This window comes from Bos grunniens, chromosome X (assembly GCF_055505025.1).
Source record: "Bos grunniens cultivar Pamir isolate PY7600 chromosome X, Bosgru_T2T1.0, whole genome shotgun sequence".
NCBI classification, from domain to species: domain Eukaryota; kingdom Metazoa; phylum Chordata; class Mammalia; order Artiodactyla; family Bovidae; genus Bos; species Bos grunniens.
The window spans coordinates 22436547-22462731 of NC_141194.1; the positions used below are offsets into that span (position 1 = coordinate 22436547).

Sequence of the window (26185 nt, forward strand, 5' to 3'; positions counted from 1 at the left end):
CAACTGGGCCTTAGGAAGCACTGCTATCAATAAAGCTAGTGGATGTGATGGAATTCCAGTAGAACTTTTTAAAACCCTAAAAGATGATGCTATCAAAGTGTTGCACTCAATATGTCAGCAAATCTGGAAGACCCAGCAGTGGCCACAGGACTGGAAAAGGTCAATCCTCATCCCAATTCTCAAGAAGTGTAGTACTAAAGAATGTGCTAACCATTGGACAATTGCACTCATCTCCCATGCTAGTAAGGTCATGCTCAAAATCTACACGACTGAGCAACTTCACTATTATGCGAACCAAGAACTTCTAGATGTCCAAGTTGGGTTTAGAAAAGGCAGAGGAACCAGAGATCAAATTGCCAACATTTGCTGAATCATGGAGAAAGCAAGGGGATTCCAGAAAAACTTCTACTTCTGTTACATCCACACTATGCTAAAGCCTTTGAATGTGTGGATCATAACCAACTGTGCGTGTGTGCTAAGTCACTTCAGTCATGTCTGACTCTTTGTGACCCTATGGACTGTAGCCTGCCAAGCTCCTCTGTCCATGGGATTCTCCAAGCAAAATACTAGAATGGGTTGTCATGCCCTTCTCCAGGGCACCTTCCCAACCCAAGGATTGAACCCATGTACCCTGCATTGGCAGGCAGGTTCTTTACCACTAGTACTTCCTGGGAAGCAAACTGTGGAAAACTCGTAAAGAGATGGGAATACCAGACCATCTTATCTGTCTCCTGAGAAACCTGTACGCAGGTCAAGAAGCAACAGTTAGAACCCTGTATGGAACGGCTGACTGGTTCAGGAAGAGTATGACAAGGCTGTTTGTTGTCACCCTGTTTATTTAACTTATACACTGAGCACATCATAAGAAATTCCAGGCCAGATGAATCACAAGCAGGAATCAAGATTGGCAGGAGAAATATTAACAACCTCAGATATGCAGATGATACCACTCTAATGGTAAAAAGCAAAGAGGAACTAAAGAACCTCTTGATGAGGGTGAAGGAGGAGTGAAAAAACTGGCTTAAAACTAAATGTTAAAAAAAACTAAGATCATGGCATCTGGCCCCATCACTTCATGGCAAATAGAAGGGGAAAAGGCAGAAGCAGTGACAGATTTCCTCTTCTTGGCATCTAAAATCATTGTGAACAGTGACTGCATCCATGAAAGCAGAAGACAACTGCTTCTTGGCAGGAAAGCTATGAAAAACCTAGACAATGTGTTGAAAAGCAAAATCACTGCCGACCAAAGTATGTGTAGTGAAGACTACGGTCTTTCCAGGGGTCATGCACAGTTGTGAGAGCTGAACCATAAAGAAGGCAGAACGCCATAGAATGGATGCCTTTGAACTGTGGTGTTGGAGAAAACTCCTGAGAGTCCCTTGGGCAGCAGGGAGATCAAACCAGTCAATCTTAAAGGAAATCAACCCTGAATACTCATTGGAAGGACTGATGCTGAAGCTGAAGCTCCGATATTTTGGTCACCTGATGCAGAGTTGGTCACCAGCCAACTCCTTGGAAAAGACCCTGATGCTGGGAAAGATTCAGGGCATAAGGAGAAGAGGGCGTCAGTGGATGAGATGGCTGGATGGGATCACTGATGCAATGGACATGAACTTCGGCAAACGCGGGGAAATGGTGAGGGACAGGGAGGCCTGGGGTACTGCAGTCCATGGGGTCATGAAGAGTTGGACAAAACTGGGTGACTGAACAACAACACTATTTTGTGATCAAATTGGCCCTGCAGATATCTGTTGAGAGCAGGGGTCTAGTAAATGACTGTGACTGCCCAGCTTATTTTTCTTCTTGGTAAACTATCCTCCCCCTAACTCATAGAGATGTTAATTACATGGCTTTCCCTGCCTAGTAACAAGAGTTGGCAATCAGCATACTCTGTCTCCCTGGCCACAGTGGCTGGCTAAGGTGTGGGCCCAGTTACTCAACTTGGAGCCATCAAATTCATCCCAATGACATTTTCTGGAACCAAGAATAAAGAAGTGCTATCTTGCTATCATTTTTCCCCCCTTCTGGCTTGCCTGAGACAGGGACAATACAAAGAACAACAGAGAGATGGAAAAAAAAAAAGAGAGATAAACCTTGAATATATCATTGAAGTCCTTGGACAAAGCTGTGTCTAAAGATAAAACCACGCTTGGAACGTAATGTAATATCTCCATTATCCCTATATTTACAAGTGACAAGTGTTAGTCACTCAATTGTGTCTGACTCTTTGTGGCCCCATGGACTATAGCCTGCCAGACTCCTCTGTCCATGAAATTCTCCAGGCAAGAATATTGGAGTGGGTTGCCGTTTCCTTCTCCAATGGATCTTCCCAACCCAGGGATCAAACCCGGGTCTCCTGCATTGCAGGCAGATTCCTTACCACCTGAGCCATGGGATATCCAAAAAAGAAGAAATATATTTATATGTATGGCTGATTCACTTTGCTATACAGCAGAAACTAACACAACACTGTAAAGCAATTTGAGTATACTCAAAATTTTAAAAAAACTAAAAAAAATTTCAAAAATAAAGATTCTGGCCCGAGCAACCATGAAAAAAAAGTTCTGATTTAGGGGATGAGAGGGCTTTTAGTAGAGCTAATTCTGAGGAAAAGTGAATGTGAAGTCGCTCGGTCGTGTCCGACTCTTTGCAACCCCATGGACGGTAACCTACCAGGCTCCGCGGTCGATGGGATTTTCCAGGCAAGAATACTGGAGTGGGTTGCCATTTCCTTCTCCAGGGAATCTTCCCAACCCAGGGATCAAACCCGGTTCTCCTGCACTGCAGACAGACGCTTTACTGTCTGAGCCACTAGGGTAGGAGCTAAGTAAGATGAACTTGATACAGTAAAGCCTTGGTTACTAGAAAGAACAGCTGATCCTAAATTAAACACGCCATCCCTTTTTGATATTTGTCATCTGATTTCATCTCCCCACCCTGCCTCCCCTCTCCCTGTAGAAGTCTTGTGGAATATCAGGATAAAAATATCGGGGGTAGGGGATTACAGGTAAAAACAAAAACCAGAAAGATCACTTCCATTAGAAATTGTGTACAGCATGGCGACACACTAGGACACTTGGGGACAGAAGAAGAGGAAAGCACTTGGCATACCACTCACTCCACCACACCACCTCCGGACAGCTCTGCCAGCAGAAGGGGGCCCATGCTTCATCTGCAGTGCTCAGCAACGACTCTAAGTGTCTGCTTTCACAGGAGGACATGTTGGCACTTAGGGTATGACTATCAGAGACTGAGAGGTCTCTGGATGTCTGGAGGAGTAACGAAGTGTCCAGCGATGACTGGAAATTAATTGCAGTTTCTAATGTATATCTACTGTCTGTGGATATGGCGGTACTCAGCAAGTATAGGCACATATGTGAGCACACACCAATTAATACCTGCAGACTCTCAGATCTGAGTGAGATTTCTGCAGGCAAGTAGATATCCTTTATCAGTACCTGGGGTAAGAGTCACTGAACTTGAGGCTTTTACTTCTAATATGATACCATTTGAACTCATGGTGTGCTGGGCTCTGAGGAAAGTCTGATAATAAGAAAGCATATGTGAAACCACTTGATATATTGCTAGTAAGCACCCATTAAATATTGTATGCTTATTATTAACATCATGTAGTAAATTGTGAAGAAGTTACAGTAGGCTGCTAAAGCACATGGCTTCATGTTTAAGTATTCAAATGACTAAATATGCAGCTTTCAATCTTCTACAATTCTTAAGGATGATGTTCTATATATTGACACTTTTGCATATACACTTTTCACCTTACCTAATTTATAGAAAAACTCTACCCAGAATGCATCACATAACCCTATAATGTTTGCTTGTATTAGTCTAACCATGATTAACCATCTCCAGAGTATTTCATCTCATTAATATTATTCTATTAACCAGAAAAATGAGAAATATTTTAATATCACATATAATGCTGCTGCTTTGAATTCTTTTTCCATGCAAATATCTAATGCCACATGACAAGTCCCGAATAATAAGATTTTCACCTACTAATAAGAGAAATTATTCCATTTTTACCATTCTTTAAAAGTTTATATCATTTGAATGACAAGCATTATGAAAAATGGTCTGTACTGACCTTTTTTCTTAGACAGTAGTTTGGGGAAAGCATATGAGTAGTTCTCTTGTATTTTCCTAACAACATTAAATGGCAAAACCTGACCTCTATCATCCCAGATATAGACCATGGTCCTCCTCCATCTCCAGGCTGCTCAGACTGGATCCAAGGAGAACTTTTCAGCACAATCAGGAAATAGTCTTTTTAAACATCAGTTTCATCTTCCATGTGATCTCTGATCTCCTTTGGCTTCTGGCTCTTGGATAACAGGTGGTTTCTCCATCCCCACTGGGTTTTTAATGCCTCAGAGCAGCCAAGCCCACATCTCAGCCAGCAGACTGGAATATGTTCTGAGCTCAAAAGTTCTGCCAATCTTTTCCAGGAATACAGCCTGATGCAGTTCATCTTTACTTACCATAGACTGTTTGTATGTGCCAGGGACATCGTAAATCCTTTAGACCAGCTCTCCCAGCCATTAATCCACTTTCGGCATTGGTTCACCTTGGCATATGCTTCTCAGGACTATTTGTTGTGGATTTTGCTCTTTCTGGTTAAGCAGCCTGTCTTTTCATTTGCATCTCCCCTCTCAATTCATTTCCTATATTGGTCTGGAATCTTACAGACTGCAATTAATAGACAACCGGAGACTTCATTTTCACCCTCTTTTCATCTTTCGTCATTACATTTTTATGTGCATCCTTTGTTCTCAGGCAGACTTTATCCATTTGGTACCAGGCCACTGACACTCAACCTTAAGTGTGATAAACTGATGGCTGAGCAAATACTTCTCTGTTGTCGTTAACTCTGGTAAAAAATCCAAGGTCACCTTCATTGGCCTAAGCCGAGTTACATATTCCTCTTGAATTAAACATGAGTGCACAAGCCTGCAAAGTAAATCCCACCCTTAGATAGAAAGGTGAGTTATTCCCATCTGAAGTGCATGAGTCTGAGGAAGGAATCAGTTCAGTTCAGTCGCTCAGTCGTGTCTGACTCTTTGAGACAACATGGACTACAGCATGCCAGGCTTCTCTGTCCATCACCAACTCCCAGAGCTTGTTCAAACTCAGTCCATCGAGTTGGTGATGCCATCCAACCATCTCAGCTTCTGTGAACCCCTTCTCCTCCTGCCTTCAATCTTTCCAAGCATTAGGGTCTTTTCCAATGAGTCTGTTCTTCACATCTGGTGGCCAAAGTATTTGAGTTTCAGCTTCACCATCAGTCCTTTCAATGAATATTCAGGACTGATTTCCATTAGGATTGACTGGTTTAATCTCCTTGCAGTCCAAGGGACTCTCAAGAGTCTTCTCCAACACCACAGTTCAAAAGCATCAATTCTTCAGCGCTCAGATTTCTTTACAGTCCAACTCACACATGCATGCATCACTACTGGAAAAACAATAGCTTTGACTAGACGGACCTTTGTTGGCAAAGTAACGTCTCTGCTTTTTAATATGCTATCCAGGTTGGTTATAATTTTTCTTCCAAGGAGCAAGTGTCTTTTAATTTCATGGCTGCAGTTATCATCTGCAGTGATTTTGGAGCCCAAGAAAATAAAGTCTGTCACTGTTTCCATTGTTTCCCCATCTATTTGCTATGAAGTGATAGGACCAGATGCCATGATCTTCATTTTTTGAAGGCTGAGTTTTAAGCCAGCTTTTTCACTCTCCTATTTCACTTTCATCAAGGGACTCTTTAGTTCCTCTTCCCTTTCTGCCATAAGGGTGGTGTCATCTGCGTATCTGAGGTTATTGATATTTCTCCCAGCAATCTTGATTCCAGCTTGTGCTTCATCCAGCCCAGCATTTCCCATGACGTACTCTGCATATAAGTTAAATAAGTAGGGTGACAATATACAGCCTTGACATATTCCTTTCTCAATTTGAAACCAGTCTGTTGTTCCATGTCCAGTTCTAACTGTTGCTTCTTGACCTGCATACAGATTTCTCAGGAGGCAGGTCAGGTGGTCTAGTATTCCCATCTCTTGAAGAATTTTCCAGTTGGTTGTGATCCATACAGTCAAAGGCTTTGGCATCATCAATAAAGCAGAAGTAGATGTTTTTATGGAATTCTCTTGCTTTTTCTATGATCCAACGGAAGTAAAGTCCAATGCTGTAAAGAGCAATATTGAATAGGAACCTGGAATGTTAGGTCTATGAATCAAGGTAAATTAGAATTGGTCAAACAGGAGATAGCAAGAGTGAACACTGACATTTTAGGAATCAGTGAACTAAAATGGACTGGAATGGGAGATTTTAATTCAGATGACCATTATATCTACTACTGTGGGCAAGAATCTCTTAGAAGAAATGGAGTAGCTCTCATAGTCAACAAAAGAGTCTGAAATCCAGTATTGGGTGCAATCTCAAAAGCGACAGAATGATCTCTGTTGGTTTCCAAGGCAAACCATTCAATATCACGGTAATCCAAGTCTATGCCCCAACCAGTAATGTTGAAGAAGCTGAAGTTGAATGGTTCTATGAAGACCTACAAGACCTTTTAGAACTAACACCCCCAAAAGATGTCGTTTTCATCATAGGGCACTGGAATGCAAAAGTAGGCATTCAAGAGATGCCTGGAGTAACAGGCAAATTTGGCTGAATAGACCTCCCAAGAATAACCTCCCAAGAAAAACTGCAATACATTTTACTAGAATAAGGGGGAACTGGATAACTTATCAGGCAAAAATAGCATTCTTAGTAGTCTCAACATAGTTACTGTCTCAGTGGATAATTTAGATTCTTCTGGCAGTCTTCACTTTCATGTATTAACAACGTACCTTCCTTGGTGGTGAGGGTACACACTCACTCACATATAATATTACCTATTTGCTAACTGGAACAGTAACAGGTAACATCTATTAAGCTATGAAAATGCAGCATCAGCTTGAAGCCAGTGTTTCTCTTATGAATCTTGTTGCCATCTCAAACCTGCACCTCCAACTGTCCTGTAGCACAGACACCATTGCAAGAGCTTTCCCTACTTTTTGTGTCCTCCTTTTGGAGAGTTCTATTTGGTATGATTTAGAGATGAGCAAGCTGAGACCTGAAAGGCCGAACCATTTACTCACAGATATAAAGGTAAATGTAAAAAAAAAAAAAAAACAGGATCACATCCAGACAATCCAATCCAAGATTCTATACCCTCAGCCAATATGCTTTGCTGGCTTAGTTGCCCCAGATCCCCTTTAATCTCTTTTATGGGATGATCTCATGTTGTTACCAAGTTTTTCTCACTTATGTATGAGAAAAGAGTATCACGTCATCCTGAGGTTTGAATTTTACTAACAGGTCACATCAATGGGAGCTGTTAGTAAAAAGGTGTTTCCTTATCTGGTGACATGCATTTGTTTATGCCAAATTTTGGGAAGGTGCTCTATCTCTACTTCCTACAGCATTACTTAAAATGTGTTCCTCTCTATAATATCTTTCTCATGAGATATTTTTTCCCTCTTGACTGAAATTTCTACCCACATAGACTTAGCTAGAATCCTTTGTCAGGCCCTATTCTTACTACCTACGAAAGTACTGTGTGCTCCCCAATTGGAAACCATCCACTTGGAAGTTTGAAAGTTGAGTATTTTCATGGTGAAAGCTCTTTTTTTTACAATGTAAGTGTGTCAAGTGTGTCTTTGCTGATATAGATGGTGCCTATTTCAGGCACTGATGATTCAAAAAGCAAGAGGTGGACATAACATTCAAACTTTTAAAATAGTACTTTTACCTAACATTCAAATTGTACTTAGGAGTTCTAACGGTATATTGTAATTAAGGTGAAACAAACATTTTGTGATTTTTAAGTTAAAAAAAAGTAATGTTTATAAACATGAAGATCCAAATATTAGGGGTCTAAATAGAAGGTCTAAGAGTAAAAGACACTTACTCCTTGGAAGGAAAGTTATAACCAACCTAGATAGCATATTCAAAAGCAGAGACATTACTTTGCCGACAAAGGTCCATCTAGTCAAGGCTATGGTTTTTCCAGTAGTCATGTAGGGATGTGAGAGTTGGACTGTGAAGAAAGCTGAGCGCCACAGAATTGATGCTTTTGAACTGTGGTGTTGGAGAAGACTCTTGAGAGTCCCTTGGACTGCAAGGAGATCCAACCAGTCCATCCTAAAGGAGATCAGTCCTGGGTGTTCTTCAGAAGGACTGATGCTGAAGCTGAAGCTCCAATACTTTGGCCACCTCATGGGAAGAGTTGACTCACTGGAAAAGACTCTGATGCTGGGAGGGATTGGAGGCAGGAGGAGAAGGGGACGACAGAGGATGAGATGGCTGGATGGCATCAGTGACTCGAAGGACCTGAGTTTGAGTGGACTCCAGGAGTTGGTGATGGACAGGGAGGCCTGGCGTGCTGCAATTCATGGGGTCACAGAGTCGGACACGACTCAGCGACTGAACTGAACTGAAGAGTAAAATAAAAAATACATTATTCAACCTACATTTATGGGGATATAACCAACACCCTGTTTGTTTACCTCAGAACTTTATCACCTATGTTAATCTGAATCAGACTCCAGCTACATGTGATAGCCTTAAAGCTATTACAGGACCTGTGTAATCCACTGAAAGTTCTGGGTTGCATCAAAATTGCCTCAAATAAAATCAGAGCTTAAGCTGGATTGAAATTTTCCTTCTGGATGTCAATTTGACCCATCAGGAAAGTGGTCATGGACGGTGTGCAAAAACTAATTTGGTTTTGTTTTTGTGTGTGTGATGCTATTCATTATTCAACAAATATTTATTGAGTAGTTATAGGTACTCAAATAGTAGGGGGGTAACATCAGAGCAAAGTTCAAAAACAGACCTGAGAAAGGGAGAAAACGGAGAATAGCCAGCCCCATCTTTGCATCAGAATGAGCCCTGAGTACTAAGAATTTAATAAAAAACACAGAAAAATGTAGAACCACATCTATCTCCAGGTGTAAGGAAAACACAAAGATTCAGTCTTTCCTAAGTAATTGGCAAGATAACCCCTGTATTCATTCTTTTCAGGGGTTCCAGAAATGCCGGTCCTAAAGATGCTAAACCATAATAGACAATGATGCCTCCAATAAACTGTAGTTAGAATGTGGGTTCAGGAAGCAATTGTATGCTTGAGATATTCATGATTAGAATGATTATCAGTATTTTCAGATTTTTATCTGGACTTTAATAAAACAGTTATGATACTATAAAGGGTGCTTTTGTTTTTTACTCATAAAACCTTTACTGATGAATTGTTAGTGATAAGGAATTATGCCTTGCCTTGGAAGCTACTTCTGCAGCCGATAATCCATCTAAGGAACATTATTTTGCTGATTGGTGCATTATTTCCTCAGGTAGTGTTAGATGAAAAAATGCTTTTAAAGGTTTTTCTTTTTTTCCATTATTATTTCACGTTCAATCATATTGCTTTGGGAATATATTTCACAAAAGGGTAGTTGATATTCAGAATCTCATTCATGCATATAAGAATTCTTATTCCTAGCTGGGCAAAAAGGAAAATCATTTGTATAGATTTCGCTTATTAGTGTCATATACCTGGCACTAGGTCTATGACAGAGAGGTTATATATACAGTCTCTTCTTGGATTCAAATTCTAGCACTGACTAGCTATATGACATTAGAAAAGTTACTTATCTTCTCATGACATTTTTCTCATCTATACAATCGGGATAAGAATAGTACCTGCCTCATAGGCTTGTTTTAAGCAGTCAATACATGTTAGCATTATATAGTACTATGGTATTTTCTAAGTCAATCCTTAAAATTCAATAGATTAAATAAGAAAAGATTTATTTCTCATCAGATTAGATCACCTCTGTGTTATGGCTGTTGTATCATATTACTTTCCCTGTTTTGTTTTTCAGGTAGGATACTATGACTTTACATTTATTTGGAATAATATAAAAGTATTCATATTGCAAACAAAGCTAATTGATCTCTAAAATATGCAAGCGGCTTATGCAGCTCTGCTGCTAAGTCACTTCAGTCGTGTCTGACTCTGTGTGACCCCATAGACGGAAGCCCACCAGGCTCCCCCGTCCCTGGGATTCTCCAGGCAAGAACACTGGAGTGGGTTGCCATTTCCTTCTCCAATGTGTGAAAGTGAAAAGTGAAAGGGAAGTCGCTCACTCATGTCCGATTCTTAGCGACCCCATGGACTGCAGCCTCCCAGGCTCCTTGTCCATGGGATTTTCCAGGCAAAAGTACTGGAGTGGGGTGCCATCGCCTTCTCCGTTAGGCAGCTCAGTAAATATCAAAAAATACCCCAGATAACCCAAACAGACATTTCTCCAAAGAAGGCATACATACAGATGGCCAACAAACACATGAAAAGATGGTCAACATCACTCATTATTAGAGAAATGCAAATCAAAACTACAATGAGATATCACCCCACACTGGTCAGACTGGTCATCATCAAAAAATCTACAAACAATAAATGCTGGAGCGAATGTGGAGAAAAGGGAACCCTCTTGCACTGTTAGTGGGAATGTAAATTGATACAGCCACTATGGAGAACAGTACGGAGATTCCTTAAAAAATGTGGAATAAAACTACCATATGACCCAGAAATCTCACTACTGGTCATATACCCTGAGAAAACTGTAATTCAAAAAGACACATGCATCCCAATGTTAATGGCAAAACTACTTACAATAGCAAGGACATGGTAGCAATTTGATGTGCATCGACAGATGAATGAATAAAGAAGTTGTGGCACACATATGCAATGGAATATTAACCACAAAAAGGAATGAAATTGAGTCATCTTAGTGATGTGGATGAACCTAGAGTCAGTAATACAGTGTGAAGTAAGTCAGAAAGAGAAAAACAAATATCATATATTAACACATACAAATGGAATCTGGCAAAAATGGTACTGATGAACGTATTTGCAAGGCAAGAATAGAAGCACAGATGCAGGGAACAGACTTGTGGACACAGGGAGGGAAGGAGAGGGTGGGACAAATTGAGAGAGTAGCGCTGACATATATACACTACTCTGTATAAAATAGTTAGCTGGTGGGAAGCTGCTGTATAGCACAGGGAGCTCAGCTTGATGCTCTGTGATGACCTAGAGGGGGTGGGATGGCGGGGTGGGAAGGAGGCTTAAGAAGGAGGGAATATATGTATACTTATAGCTGATTCACATTGTTGTACAGCAGAAACCAACGCAACATTGTAAAGCAATTATACGCCATTAAAAAAAAGTATTCATATTGACAAATGTCACATATCTGTTTGCATGTAGTGTCCTTTTGGATGTCAATATGATCCAGTAGGAAAGCAGTCATGGATGGTGTCTGAATTAAGATATTCATTTATCTATAAGACTGTGCAGTGAAATGTGCTAACACTCAGAGTGAAGCAAAGAGAGAAAAATGTCCAGAATCCTACTAGCTAAAAAGAGATAACATTAGGCAAATAACTACTTAAATTATTTTACAGATGATAAATAGTAAAGCTATGATTTGTGTATATTAGTAGCGACACTTGATAAATATTTCAGTTTGAGTTCAGTCACTCAGTCATGTCTGACTGTGACCCCATGGACTGCAGCATGCCAGGCCTCCCCATCCATCACCAACTCCCAGAGTTTACTCAAACTCATGTCCATCGAGTCAGTGATGCCACCCAACCATCTCATCCTCTGTCATCCCCTTCTCCTCCTGCCTTCAATCTTTCCCAACATCAGGGTCTTTTCCAGTGAGTCAGCTCTTCACATCAGGTGGCCAAAGTATTGGAGTTTCAGTTCAGCATCAGTCCTTCCAATGAATATTCAGGACTGATTTCCTTTAGGATGGACTGGTTGGATCTCCTTGCAGTCCAAGGGACTCTCAAGAGTCTTCTCCAACACCACAGTTCAAAAGCGTCAGTTCTTCGGTGCTCAGCTTTCTTTATAGTCCAACTCTCATATCCATACATGACTACTGGAAAAACCATAGATTTGACTAGACGGACCTAAGTCTTATTTCCATGACAGACTGGAGATTCCATGATTCAGTTTGGGAGACAGAGGTTTTATTCTCATCTCAGGGGGCTGAAATCAATTTAACATGAGGGTTAGATTTTTAAACTGTGCACATGATATCATTTGAAGTGAAAATTACCTTTGATCAAGCTTCAGATTGTAAGGGTTGGTTTTCTCTAAACACCCCATCTCAGTGACAGTTCCTCATCCAGTTTCAGAAGAGCTCTCTCTTTCCTCAGTTTGACAACAGATTAAGCAGTTGGCTTATATTTAAAAGTCATATTGTATGAATAATATGTGTTTTTAAACACTGGAAATCACTCCCATAACAAAAAGAAGCTTACATAGGTAAAAGAAATCAGAGGTGGGGTGGGTGGATCCAAAAAGTCAGTTCAGTTCAGTCACTCAGTCATGTCTGACTCTTTGCGACCCCATGAATCGCAGCACGCCAGGCCTCCCTGTCCATCACCAACTCCCGGAGTTCACTCAGACTCACGTCCATCGAGTTAGTGATGCCATCCAGCCATCTCATCCTCTGTCGTCCCCTTCTCCTTCTGCCCCCAATCCCTCCCAGCATCAGAGTCTTTTCCAATGAGTCAACTCTTCGCATGAGGTGGCCAAAGTACTGGAGTTTCAGCTTTAGCATCATTCCTTCCAAAGAAATCCCAGGGCTGATCTCCTTCAGAATGGACTGGTTGGATCTCCTTGCAGTCCAAGGGACTCTCAAGAGTCTTCTCCAACACCACAGTTCAAAAGCATCAATTCTTTGATACTCAGCCTTCTTCACAGTCCAACTCTCACATCCATACGTGACCACAGGAAAAACCATAGCCTTGACTAGCCGGACCTTTGTTGGCAAAGTAATGTCTCTGCTTTTGAATATGCTATCAGGTTGGACATAACTTTCCTTCCAAGGAGTAAGCGTCTTTTAATTTCATGGCTGCAGTCACCACTGCAGTGATTTTTATAACTCCCACTGTACCTTTTACCTGGGGAACATCTGATGAACAGAATTACTAGCAGAAGCACTGGCAATATTTTTTCTCTCTCTCTCATCCCTCAATTGTCCTGAATGTACATATTTGAATTAGTATGAGTTAAATGCATGTTTTTTTATGCTCCAACAGTATAAGGACAAATACACATAGCATGGAAGAGATGTACACAGTGCTGAGGGATTGTACTGCCCCAGCTTCATAAGTGAAAGTGAAAGCAAAAGCGAAAGTGAAGTTGTTCAGTCATGTCCAACTCTTTGTGACCCTATGGACTGCAGACCACCAGGCTCCTCCATCCATGGGATTTTCTAGGCAAGAGTACAGGAGTGGATTGCCATTTCCTTCTCCAACCCCAGCTTAATAGTCATTTAATTTGCTTTCTACACGTGAAGGTCTGTATTTACTACTAAATCTGTCTATTGGGTGAAGTGGTAAGCTCTGAAATGTAAATAGCATTTTCCCCTTCATCACAGCCCTGCTAAGTTCTAGTGCAGGCCAGAAAGAGACCCTAAATCTCTTTCTGGGAAGCCCAGAAAAGGCTGGACTAGCCCAGTTCCACTCCATTGAAGAGAATCCCCTCCTCCTTGCATTAAAATGATTAATTTGGGCATTTCTTAAACTATGCCAGGGACAGATAGTGAATGACAGAAACTATCCTTACCAATCTGTACACTTAACTGAATCATGTATATGAGAAACAGGTATGGAGTTTGTCTTAGGCATTGCAATTAATCTCCCTAAAATCTTGATAGAGATATATGGAGCAGCGATCCTTCAGCACACTAGCCTTGATCTATTTCCTTTCTGAAATATTGATATAACAAACAAATGATGATACTTGATTCTTTAGTTTAACTGGTTTCAGTTAATTACTATAAATGCCATCTGAAAGTTCATGTTAAGTTTGCAAATTCAGATGATGGGTATATGGATGTTCCCCATGCAATTCTTTCAACTTATCTTTCACTTTTCATAATAAAATACTGAGAAGAAAAGTACTCAAAGATTGGGCTTTTGAAAATAGGTCTTTTCATATATTCATTCCATAATCTTTTGTAGACTACTTACTACATGTACTTGGATAGGTACTATGGACAAACTTGAATTCAACATGGTACCTGCCTTTAAGAATTGTATCACTTATTTACTGCTACAACAATGCTTCCTAGACAACTTGGTGTCATGCAACCACAGGCATTTATTTTCACATTCATGGGTATACAGGTTGATTGCTAAGTGGGTAATCTCTCTTCACTGTTTCAAATTGCAAGTTCTGCTAGATATTGTTCCTTGCCCCATTTTACTTAACATGTGTTCATTCTGAGACCCATTCTCTTCTCATTATTATGGCAGAACTGCAAGAGTGTAAGCCCTATCAAAGATGTAGATTACATGCCTGTTTATATCACCTCTACTAAAACATACTGACCAAAACGAGTCACATGGTTGAGCCCAAAGTCAAAGAGAAAGTAAACTCTGTCTTTAGTGGCAGAAATTACAATGTCAACAGGGAAAAAGACATGATACAAGGAGAAAAGTGGTGACCAAACCTAAGTCTACACCAAGAACTTTGGAGCTTAGATCTGGACAAAGCAGACAAAATATTGCACTTCTGGCAAATTGCTCCATTTGTTCAAAGGATAAATGAATATGACTGGGTACTAATCTGTGGGTCCATTTTCCATACTCAGTGGTTCTAACCTTAGATCCTTTCAGGGCTGCATAGATTAGCCTACCTTATTATCAGACTACATCATAACAAAGAATAAAAACAACACAAGAAGCCCTTGTTATTATTTCTAAGATCCTTTTCTAGATATATGCAAACAGTGATAATTAATGTCTATCGCTCTTCCCTCAGGGGCTTCCCTCATGGCTCAGATGATAAAGAATCCACCTGCATGCAGGAGAACTGGGTTCAATCCCTGGGTTGGGAAGATCCCCTGGAGAAGAGAATGGCAACCCACTCCACTGTTCTTGCCTGAACAATTCCATGGACAAAGGAGCCTGGCAGACCCCAGTCCATGGGGTTGCAAAGAGTCAGACACGACTGAGCAACTAACACTAACACTTTCCCTTCCCTCTAGGAAGGCTCAATATAGTGAAATATGCATGCTAAGTCACTTTAATCATGTCCGACTCTGTGTGACCCTATGGACTATAGCCTGCCAGGCTCCTCTGTCCATGGAATTCTCCAGGAAGAATACTTGAGTGGGTTGCCATGCCTTCCTCCAGGGGATCTTCCCAATCCAGGGATTGAACAAGTGTCTCTTATGTCTCCTGCATTGGCAGGTGGATTCTTTACCACTAGCACCACCTGGGAAGCCCTATAGTAAAATAAAGGACATTTTTTTTTTTATATCAATTACTTCTTTAGCAGTATACCTGTGGGTCTTAAATGACAGACTTTATATAATTGCTGAACAATGGGAATAAGCTGAATTTTTTGAGCTTTAATGAAGGGTTTACATCTATTTAAAATTAAACCCTTGTTGTATAGATAAACACTGAATGAAATCAACTGTAACATTTTATAATTAAGAATAATGCAGCAGTGTGAGATCATTATTGCAAAACTTTAAAAATGTATTTATTTCCCATTAGTTGCAGCATAATGATCCAACTCCTTAAATGAAAAAGAAAATAAACTTCTTGAATCAAACTTTGTGATAGAGACCCAGCATGTGTTATTAATTTAAACTGTTTTTCTCAATGATTTTATTTTATGATATAACCAATCATTGGATTGTAAATGTAGAAAATGTTTCATTTGGCTCCTAAATAAAGGATAATGAAAGTCATTAAATGTTTACTAAAACAAATTGCTATTAAGATAAAGTATATAAATAAGTCACCAACCAAAATCAATCTTTATTCCTATATATCAAAAGAGAGAGAGGAAAATATGTGTATATTTAGATTTCTCTCTCTCACTTTTGCACTCTCTCTATATACACGTGAACCGTGTGAAATTTGCAATGATTGATATTTATACAATTAATTTACTGCCCCTAAATCATATACAGATTAACCTATTCTTATGTCCTTATGTTTAAATCATATTTAAATATACATTTATAAATAAATAATATCTATTATTATATCTTTAAATGCAAGTTTACAGGAAAAAGCCTGTAAGCAGGCTTTTTAACAGGCTTATAACAGGAGTTATAAGCCTATGGAAATCAGAATGCAGAAAACTAAAATGCCTGACAATTTAAAGGATTGTTGAGGCTGTAGAGTAACTGGAACCTTCGTATCCTGCCAGTGGGAGTTTACTTTGGCATAACTGCTTTGCAAATCTCCTTGGCAGTAGCTTCTAAATCTGAACACAGGTACACTCTGTGACACAGGAACTCAGCTACTAAGTATATAACTCTAATGTTTGTAGGTACATCCATCAAAAGATGTATACAAAGGCATTCAGAGAAGTATTATTCATATGATCTCCAAATTGGAAGCAATCTAAATGCATATCAACTCTAGAGAATAAACAAAATGAGGAATATTCACAACTGAACTCTATATGGCAATGAGAAGGATTAAATTACTGCCATGTTCCATAACACAGATGAGCATCAACATAATATTCAACAAAAGAAGCCAAGCAAAAGACATGGAAGCAACCTATGTGTTGATTGACAGAGGAATGGATAAAGAAGATGCGGTACATATATACAAAAAATATTACTAGCCATTAAAAAGAATGAAATAATGCCATCTGTGGCAACATGGATGGACCTAGAGATAGTAATGCTGAGTGAAGTTAGAAAAGGAAAAATATTGTATTACATCCCTTATATGTGGAATCTAAAAAGAAATGGTACAAATGAACTTATTTACAAAATAGACTTAGAGAACAAACTTATGGTTGCTGGGGGGAAGGATAGTGGGAAGGATAGGTGGAAGGGATAGGGAGTTTGGGATGGACATGTACACACCACTATATTTACAATGGATAACCAACAAGGTCCTACTGTATAGCACATAGAACCCTGGTCAATGTTATGTGACAAGATGGGGGGGGAAATCTGGGGGAGAATGGATACAGGTATATGTATAGCTGAGTCCCTTTGCTGTCCACCTGAAAATATCACAACATTGTTAACTTACTACAATATAAAAAAAAGTTTTTAAAAATAACTGGGCAGAGTATACAGCATATAATTACATTTATATAAAGTCCAAGACAAGGCGACACTAATATAAGTGTTAGAAATCAGGATGGTTACTTCATGATGGTACTTAGTGGAAGTGAGCATGAGTGGGGCCTCAAAGGTATTGGTAATGCTATATTTTTTTATCAGATTGGTGGGTATATGTAGGTATTTACTCTCTGAAAATGTACCATGCTGTTCCATTAAGTTTTGGGCACTTTTCTGCACATCTTACATTTTCAATAGCATACTGAAGTATAATTGATGTACAAACTACACATACTTCATGTGTATAATTCAATACACACAAGTCTGGACATAGGGAAATACTTGTTTGGAAGAAAAGCCATGACCAACCTAGACAGCATATTAAAAAGCAGAGACGTTACTTTGCCAACAAAGGTCCGTCTAGTCAAAACTACTGTTTTTCCAGTAGTTGTGTATGGATGTCACAGTTGGACTATAAAGAAAGCTGAGTGCAGAAGAATTGATGCTTTTGAACTGTGGGGTTGGAGAAAACTCTTGAGAGTCCCTTGAACTGCAAAGAAATCAAACCAGTCCATCCTAAAGGAAATCAGTCCTGAATATTCATTGGAAGGACTGATATGAAGCTGAAACTCCAATATTTTGGCCACCTGATGCAAAGAACTGACTCCTTGGAAAAGACCCTGATGCTGGGAAAGACTGAAGGCAGGAGGATAAGGGGAAGACAGAGGATGAGATGGTTGGATGGCATCACTGACTAGATGGACATGAGTTTGAGCAAACTCCAGGAGTTGGTGATGGACAGGGAAGGCTGGTGTGCTGCAGTCCATGGGGCTGCAAAGAGTCAGACACGACTGAGTGACAGAACTGAACTGAACTGAAACACTTGTGATACCATCACCAGTCAAGGTAATAGACCTATGTAACACCTCCCAATGTTTTCTTGTGTCTTTTTTTTGAATGTTATATTTTTGTAAAAGACTTACTTTCAGAAAAGTACATCTGCTTTCTCAATATGATGACTTCCTGCCATCCTTCTTTTTCACAATTTCTGAAAGAGTTGCTTAATGACTCTGACACAGTCTTACAACTTCCCATTATTTTTCATACTTCAAATCATGAAGGAATTATTGTAATCTTTTCGGGTCTGTCATCCAGTTCACTTACTATTAATTCCTTTTTGGGGCTCAGAGAGAAGACCTTAGGGAATTTATAGAGCCTTTTCTCATTCTTGTATCTGCTAAAAAAAACTTTATGTCACAAACCTTGATTATTGATTCCCTCCATGACATTTAAAATTATGTATTTCACAGGAACTTTGTCTGCTACCACCTTTCTGCCCAAAGTAATTTATAGCAGCCATGGACATTTTGAAATTAGATTGAAGACCTTCTGTTGCAAACCACATGCTTCTTGAAACAGATGGAATTTTCAGTAGTGTGAGGTTATTCCTAATCCTGGCAATATTACCAAACAACAAGGAAAGGCTTAATGGGTTGACCTATTAAGTCCATTTTTCAAATCAAAGGTGAAGTTGTTTTTTTTGGGAAATCAAGGTTATGTCTGTCTCCAGGCATGCATTAAGCAATTAACATGAGTTCTAGAGGAATGGAAGGCCTCTGAAGGTAAGCACAGGGCATACTCATTCACTTGGAAAGCCCTTTAACAAAGGAATTGCTTCCTCATGAGCAGTATTAAAGCAACCTCCCATTACTAAAGCATATTAAGCTACCTTGTGGGCATTTTGCCAAATCTTTAAGTTGTATTACAGGCTTTCTGTACAAAATATGTTTTTCTCTGAAACAGTTCAAACACTCTCCTCTCTCTTTTTTTCCCCACTATTCCTTACAGACACCATCAAAGTTACCTAACTTCAAACATTAACTACTTCTATAGCTCTTGTGAAGTTTCACACAGGGAGCTATTGACAAGCAAGACATCTGATGATGAAGCAGAGTTCTTTTGTGACTAGAAGAGATGAAATCCCTGTACAATGCAGAAAACTTGCCACAACTGTTCTTTTTGTCTTATACTAAAGTATAGTTTTTAGAATAAAGAACACCTACTGCAAAGAGATCCAACTAGTCCATTCTGAAGGAGATCAGCCCTGGGATTTCTTTGGAAGGAATGATGCTAAAGCTGAAACTCCAGTACTTTGGCCACCTCATGTGAAGAGTTGACTCATTGAAAAAGACTCTGATGCTGGGAGGGATTGGAGGCAGGAGGAGAAGGGGACGACAGAGGATGAGATGGCTGGATGGCATCACCGACTTGATGGACGTGAGTCTGAGTGAACTCCGGGAGTTGGTGATGGACAGGGAGGCCTGGTGTGCTGCGATTCATGGGGTTGCAAAGAGTTGGACACGACTGAGCGACTGAACTAAACTGAAGTGAACACATAGAAAGAGATAAACAACATGACTTTGATACAAAGCAAATTTAATCATGAAATCTAGGAAATTACTTCAAGTATTATTGCTACATCAAGTGGTTCCAAGTGACCAGATGTCTTGTGTAGGGTGTACATTTGACTGTTACTTGTGCCTTCTAAATCTATTGTACTTTTCTCCCTGGTTACTCAGGGCAACCCAACTGGGGACCACAGTACCCAGTCTCCTTTGTAGTTACATGTGGTCGCTCAACTAAATTCTTGCTAATAAAATATGAGCACAAGCAATTTTTGCTTCATCTGGATTCCTCTATCTCCTCTTCACATAAGCTAGAAGCCAATCGAGGCAGGGGACAGCTATGAGCATGCAGAGGAGGGCTGTATACTAGGGGATGGCAAAGCACCAATGTTGACAGCACCTTCACCACTGAATATCTTGTTGGCATTAAGCCACACCTCCAGTCTGGATGTCGAACTTGCATGCGAAGGAAATATACTTCCATTCACTTTTACTCATTGTATGCTTTTATCTTTGTTATTGAAGCTACTATTTACCAGATAGGGTTATTGATTAATAATTTTTAGTATGCTTTCAACTTATTAAAAGAATGTGAAACAAATATTTGATGATTTCTAAAATAAAAATATTTTATATTTCCATAGGATATTTCTTTTATCAGGACCTTTCTCCATATTTTATTATATGAGAGTCAAAAGAATCCTGTGGTGGCAGTTAAGATGATTCATTATGCCTATTTCACTAAAAAGGAGACAACAACATTGGCAACTGGATCTTGATCTTTCCAAATTATCTCAGGAAACTATACAACTTCAGAGGAAATATGGTTTGCTTACTATATATTAAAGTCAACTCACAATACCATATTGAATGAAAATTCACAACTTTAAGAAGGTGACTTAGTCTTTTGGAGAATTTAATAAATATGGCTTCTTTTTTTTTACTGCATTCATTAACCACTAATTTATCTCTTTAATGAAATAAGATAATTTTTCAATTAAATGCATTTTCAAGTTAAATGTTTGAAATATCAAGAAATTTTATATTTACTACTGAATTCTATTTATAAATGTAGCAAATTTGAAAATACATAGATGTTAAAAATTACTTTGTTTATTGTAAAATTGAGTAACAGAGGAAAGAAGAATATGACAATTATGTGTAAGTCCAAGACTCAGAGTTAACTACTGTTAATATATGTGTATACTTTTTTAATGAAAATAAACAATATTGTTTTAAGCATTTTCACTTGATGATAATAGGTGACATTCATGATCCCTACTAGGGCCAGGCAGTAGACTACAAATATTCTACCAATTATCTTAAATATAATATTCAGTAGAAGCCTGTAGATAAGTGCTGTAATTATCACTATCTTTACATAATGAGCAACTGAGACTTGGGTATGCTAACCAACTGATGCCTCATAATGAAGATTGAAAGTAGTAAGTGATGTCACAGATTGTCTGTATTCAAAACTTGCACTCCAAACATTTTGCTATTATTTGAGGATCAAGAAACACAAGGCAGCAATGTATTCCATCTTATGGGTCACAACGAGATCAGAGAAGCACCACAGATGTCCCAATCAATCTTTTACTTTTGGATATATAACTTGTTTCCTAATATTAACAGCATGTATTTGTTATTAAATCTTTGTACCTTGACATATTCATATGACTTTATTTTAGTAATTTTATAGAACTAGAGTTGCTGATCAGGACCTGTTTTAAGGATTTTGAATATATTGACAATTGGAGCTTAGGAGTTTGCCCTAATTTCCTCACAATATGTGGGAGCAACCAAGTATTCTTTGTGGAGACAAGATTTGGTATTAACATTGTTTTCTATATGTTTGACAGTTTTGAGAAATGATTTATTTTTTATGTATGGATTTTTAAAACTATTAATGTACAGTTTTAAAATATGCTTATTGATGATTTCTGCTTTATTTCTACTGATTTGCACACTTATACATTTTTATCAGATTTACATACTTTAAACACTTTTCTTATGTTATAGACCTTAACACACTGTGTGAAATAAATATCTCAAATACTTCTGATCACACTGCTAATAACCTTCAACTCTTTTGCAAGTGTATTTTCAGATGTACACATTCTTATGTTTCTGTAACCAAATGTATGAAGTAAATTCATTTGTTATTTTGGCCTCAGAAATCACCTATCTTTCCAGTACCTTTGATGACTAAATCTGCAGTTTCAATACCTTTGCTGTGGTATAACTTAGCATACAACAAACATGACATATTTAAATTATAAAATTTGAATGAGTTTTGATATAAGTATATGCCTATAAAACCATCACCATAAATAAGATAATGAACATCACCTCTAAAAGTTACTTAATGTTTCTTTGTACTTCCTCCCTTCTGCCCCTCACTTCCTATGCCCTCATTGCCAGGCAAGTACTGATCTGCTTTCTGTCATTGTAGATAAGTTTGCCTTTTCCAGAATTTTTCTATAAATGGAATCAGAGTACTATTTTTGGTCTACTTCTTCTAACTCATCATAAATATTTTGAAAATCATCAACATATCTGAATGTTTACTGCTTTTTATTGTTGAGTACTATTCTATTGGGTGATACGTCCCAATTTGTTTATTCACTCACCTAGTAAAGGAGATTTGGATTATTTCCAGTCTGAGGGTGATACAGTTAAAAGCTGTTATGAACATTAATGTTTAAGTCTTTATATGTATATTTAATTTCTCTTCTAAAAGTGGAATGGTTAGATCATATGGTATGTGTATTTGTAACTTTCTATAAACCTTCTAAACAGTTTTCCTACGTGGTTGTACTGTTTTATGCTCCTATCAGCAGTCAATTCAAGTTCCAGTAGTTCCAGTCCAGAGGTAAGATGACAGAGTAGAAGGACATGAGCTCACCTCTTCTTATGCAAACACCAAAATAACAACTACCTTCTAAATAACCAGTGACAAAAATAAAACAAAATGCTAGAACCTACCAAAAATCATACCCTACATCCAAAGACAAAGAAGTCACAATGAGATGGAAGGAGGGATGCAATCGTGATAAACTTAAGTCCCATATAGGCCAGGTAAAAAGTAAAACTGTTAGTTGCTCAGTCATGCCCAACCCTTTGTGACTCCATGGACTGTAGCCCACTAGGCTCCTCTGTCCATAGAGCTCTCCAGGCAAGAATACTGGAGTGGGCTGCCATTTTCTTCTCCCTTCTCAGGGGATCCTCATGATCTAGGGATCAAACCCAGGTCTCCTGCACTGCAGGCAGATTTTTTTTTTTTTTTAACCACTGAGCCACCTAGGGAGCCCACGTGCCTGGTAGGCAACCCACAAACTAGAAAATGATTATACCACAGAGGTTCCCCCACAGCAGTGAAAGTTCTGAACCCCACGTCAGGCTCCCCAGCCTGGGGGGGTCTGGCAATGGGAGGAGGAATACCCGGAGAATATGGCTCTGAAGGCCAATGGAGTTTCACTACAGGAATTCCACTCTTGAAGGGAGCACACAGGGTCTGGTGTGCACTGGGACCCAGAGGTGAAAGCAATAACCTCCTAAGAGACTGGGCCAGACTTATCTGCAGGTATCAGAAGGTCTCCTGTGGAGGGAGGGGATGGGTGTGGCTCATTATGTGGACTAGGACACTGGCAGAAGCAGCTCTGGGGAGTACTCACTGGCAAAAATAAATGAAATAGAGATGAAGAACAGAATAGAAAAAAGATCAATGAAACTAAAATTTAATTCTTTGAAAATATAACCAAAATTGATAAGCCTTTAGCCAGACTCATCAAGAAAAAGAGGGAGAGAGCTCAAATCAATAAAATCGGAAATGGAAAAGGAGAAGTTACAACAGACACCAGAGAAATACAAAGGATCATAAGAGACTACTACAAGCAACTATATGCCAATAAAATGGACAATTTAGAAGAAATGGACAAATTCTTAGAAAAGCACAATCTCCCAAGAATGAACCAGAAGAAATAGAAAATAGGAACAGACCAAGTACTGACATTGAAACTGTGACTTAAAACCTCCCAACAAACAAAATTTCAGGAAGAGATGGCTTCATAGATGAATTATTATTATATCAAACATTTACAGAAGAATTAACACCTGAAACTGTTTCAAAAAATTGCAGAGGAAGGAATATTCCCAAACTCATTCTACAAGGCTACCATAGCCCTGATACCCAAACCAGAAAAAGATACTACGAAAAAACAAAATTACAGGCCAATATCACTGATGAACAAAGATGCAAAAATCCTCAAAATACTAGCAAACTGAATCCAACAATATTACATTAAAAGGATCATACGCCATAATCAAGTGGGATTTATTCCAGAGATGCAAGGATTTTTCAATATCTGCAAATCAATCAGTGTGATATATAACATCAACAAATTGAAGAAAACCTTATGATTATGTCAATAGATGCAGAAAAAGCTTTCAACAAAATTCAACACCCATTTACAATAAAAACTCTCCAGAAAGTGAGCTTAGAGGGAACATACCTCAACATAATAAAGGCCACATATGACAAACTTACAGCTAGCATCATCCACAATGGTGAAAAGTTGAAAGTATTTGCTCTAAGATCAGGAACAAGACAAGGATGTCCACTCTCACCACTCTTATTCAACATAGTTTTGGAAGTCCCAACTACAGCAATCAGCAAAGAAAGGACTAAAGGGACTCTAAATTGGAAAGCAAGTAAAACTGTCACTGTTTGCAGATGATGTGATACTATACATAGAAGATCCTAAAGATGTTACCAGAAAACCACTAGGGCAACAAACGGAACCTAGTTAAACTGAAAAGCTTTTTGCACAGCAAAGAAAACCTAAAAAAGACAAAAAGACAACCCTCAGAATGGGAGAAAATATTTGCAAATTAAGCAACTGACAAAGGATTAATCTCCAAAATATACAAGCAGCTCATGCAGCTCATACCAAATGACCCAATCAAAAACTGGGCAGAAGACCTTTTAAATAGACATTTCTCCAAAGAAGATGTACAGATGGCCAAACACATAAAAACATGCTCAACATCACTAATAAAGAAATGCAAATCAAAACTACAATAAGGTATCACCTCACACCAGTCAGAATGGCCATCATCAAAAAATCTATAAACAATAAATACCAGAGAGTGTGTGGATAAAAGGGAACCATCTTGTACTGTTGGTGGGAATGTAACTTGGTGCAGCCACTGCTGCTGCTAAGTCGCTTCAGTCGTGTCCGACTCTGTGCGACCCCATAGATGGCAGCCCACAAGGCTCCCCCGTCCCTGGGATTCTCCAGGCAAGAACACTGGAGTGAGTTGCCATTTCCTTCTCCAATGCATGAAAGTGAAAAGTGAAAGTCAAGTCGCTCAGTCGTATCCGACTCTTAGCGACCCCATGGACTGCAGCCCACCAGGCTTCTCCATCCATAGGATTTTCCAGGCAAAAGTACTGGAGTGGGGTGCCATTGCCTTCTCCGGGTGCAGCCACTATGGAAATAAAAAATAAAAATAGAACTACCATATGATCTAGAAATACCACCAGGGGCATATACCCTGAGAAAACCAGAATTCAAAAAGACACATGTACTCCAATGTTCATTGAAGCACTATTTACAATAGCAAGGACATGGAAGCAACCTCAATGTCCATCAACAGATGAGTGGATAAAGAAGATGTGGACACACACACACATATACATACACATGCACAAGGGAATATTACTCACCCATAACAAGGAAGGTAAATAATGATGTGGATGGACCTAGCATCTGTCATATAGAGTGAAGTCAGAAAGAGAAAAATATCATATATTAATGCATATATATGAAATCTAAAAAAATAGTGCAGATGAACCTATGTAAGGAGGAATAAATGTAGACATACAGAGTTTACATGTGGGCACACAAGGGGAAGGGAGGGTGGGACAAACTGGGAGATTAGCATTAACATATATACACTACTGTATATAAAACAGATCACTAGTGTATAGCACAGGGAGTTCTGTGCTGTATAGTTGCAATAAAGCACAGGGAGCTCAACTTGGTCCTGTGATGACCTAGAGGAATGGGATGTGGGGGGAGGTGTGGGAGGGAGGCTCAAGAGAGGGGATTTAGGTATACATATAGCTGATTCACTTTGTTGTACAACAGAAACTAATACTGTAAGTATATTCCAATAATAAAATATATGTCTTGAAAAGCTCAAATGCATTCTGATTCATACTAACTTCTTTGTTTTGTGACACTGACATTTTGTCTTATAATATTATGTGTGCTAATCTCCTGTGCTAATCTCCTGAGACTTACTGCTTTAATAAATTGCCAACCAACTGGGAAAAAAGAGAACTACTATAGTTCATCAATGAATTCAGTAAAGCTGCAGGATACAAAATTAATACAAAGAAATCTGTTGCATTTCCATACACTAACAATGAAACATGAGAAAGAGAAATTAAAGAAACAATCCCATTTACCACTGCATCAAAAAGAATAAACTACCTAGAAATAAACCTACTTAATGAGGCAAAGACCTGGACTCCCAAAACACAAATAGCACAATACTCATATCAGATAAAATAGACTTTAAAAC

The 26185-nt window shown here is 38.9% G+C and overlaps 1 long non-coding RNA gene across 6 annotated transcripts in view; it reads left to right on the forward strand.

Moving 5' to 3' along the window:
* The window catches only part of LOC147339927 (uncharacterized), a 550381-nt gene extending 527985 nt beyond the window's left edge, over positions 1-22396 (forward strand). For all 6 annotated transcript variants that reach the window (XR_015158508.1, XR_015158507.1, XR_015158509.1 and 3 more), the window contains one exon: positions 19035-22396. This is a non-coding gene — a long non-coding RNA (uncharacterized LOC147339927). The remainder of the gene's footprint in view (positions 1-19034) is intronic.
* The last annotated feature ends 3789 nt before the right edge of the window (positions 22397-26185 follow it).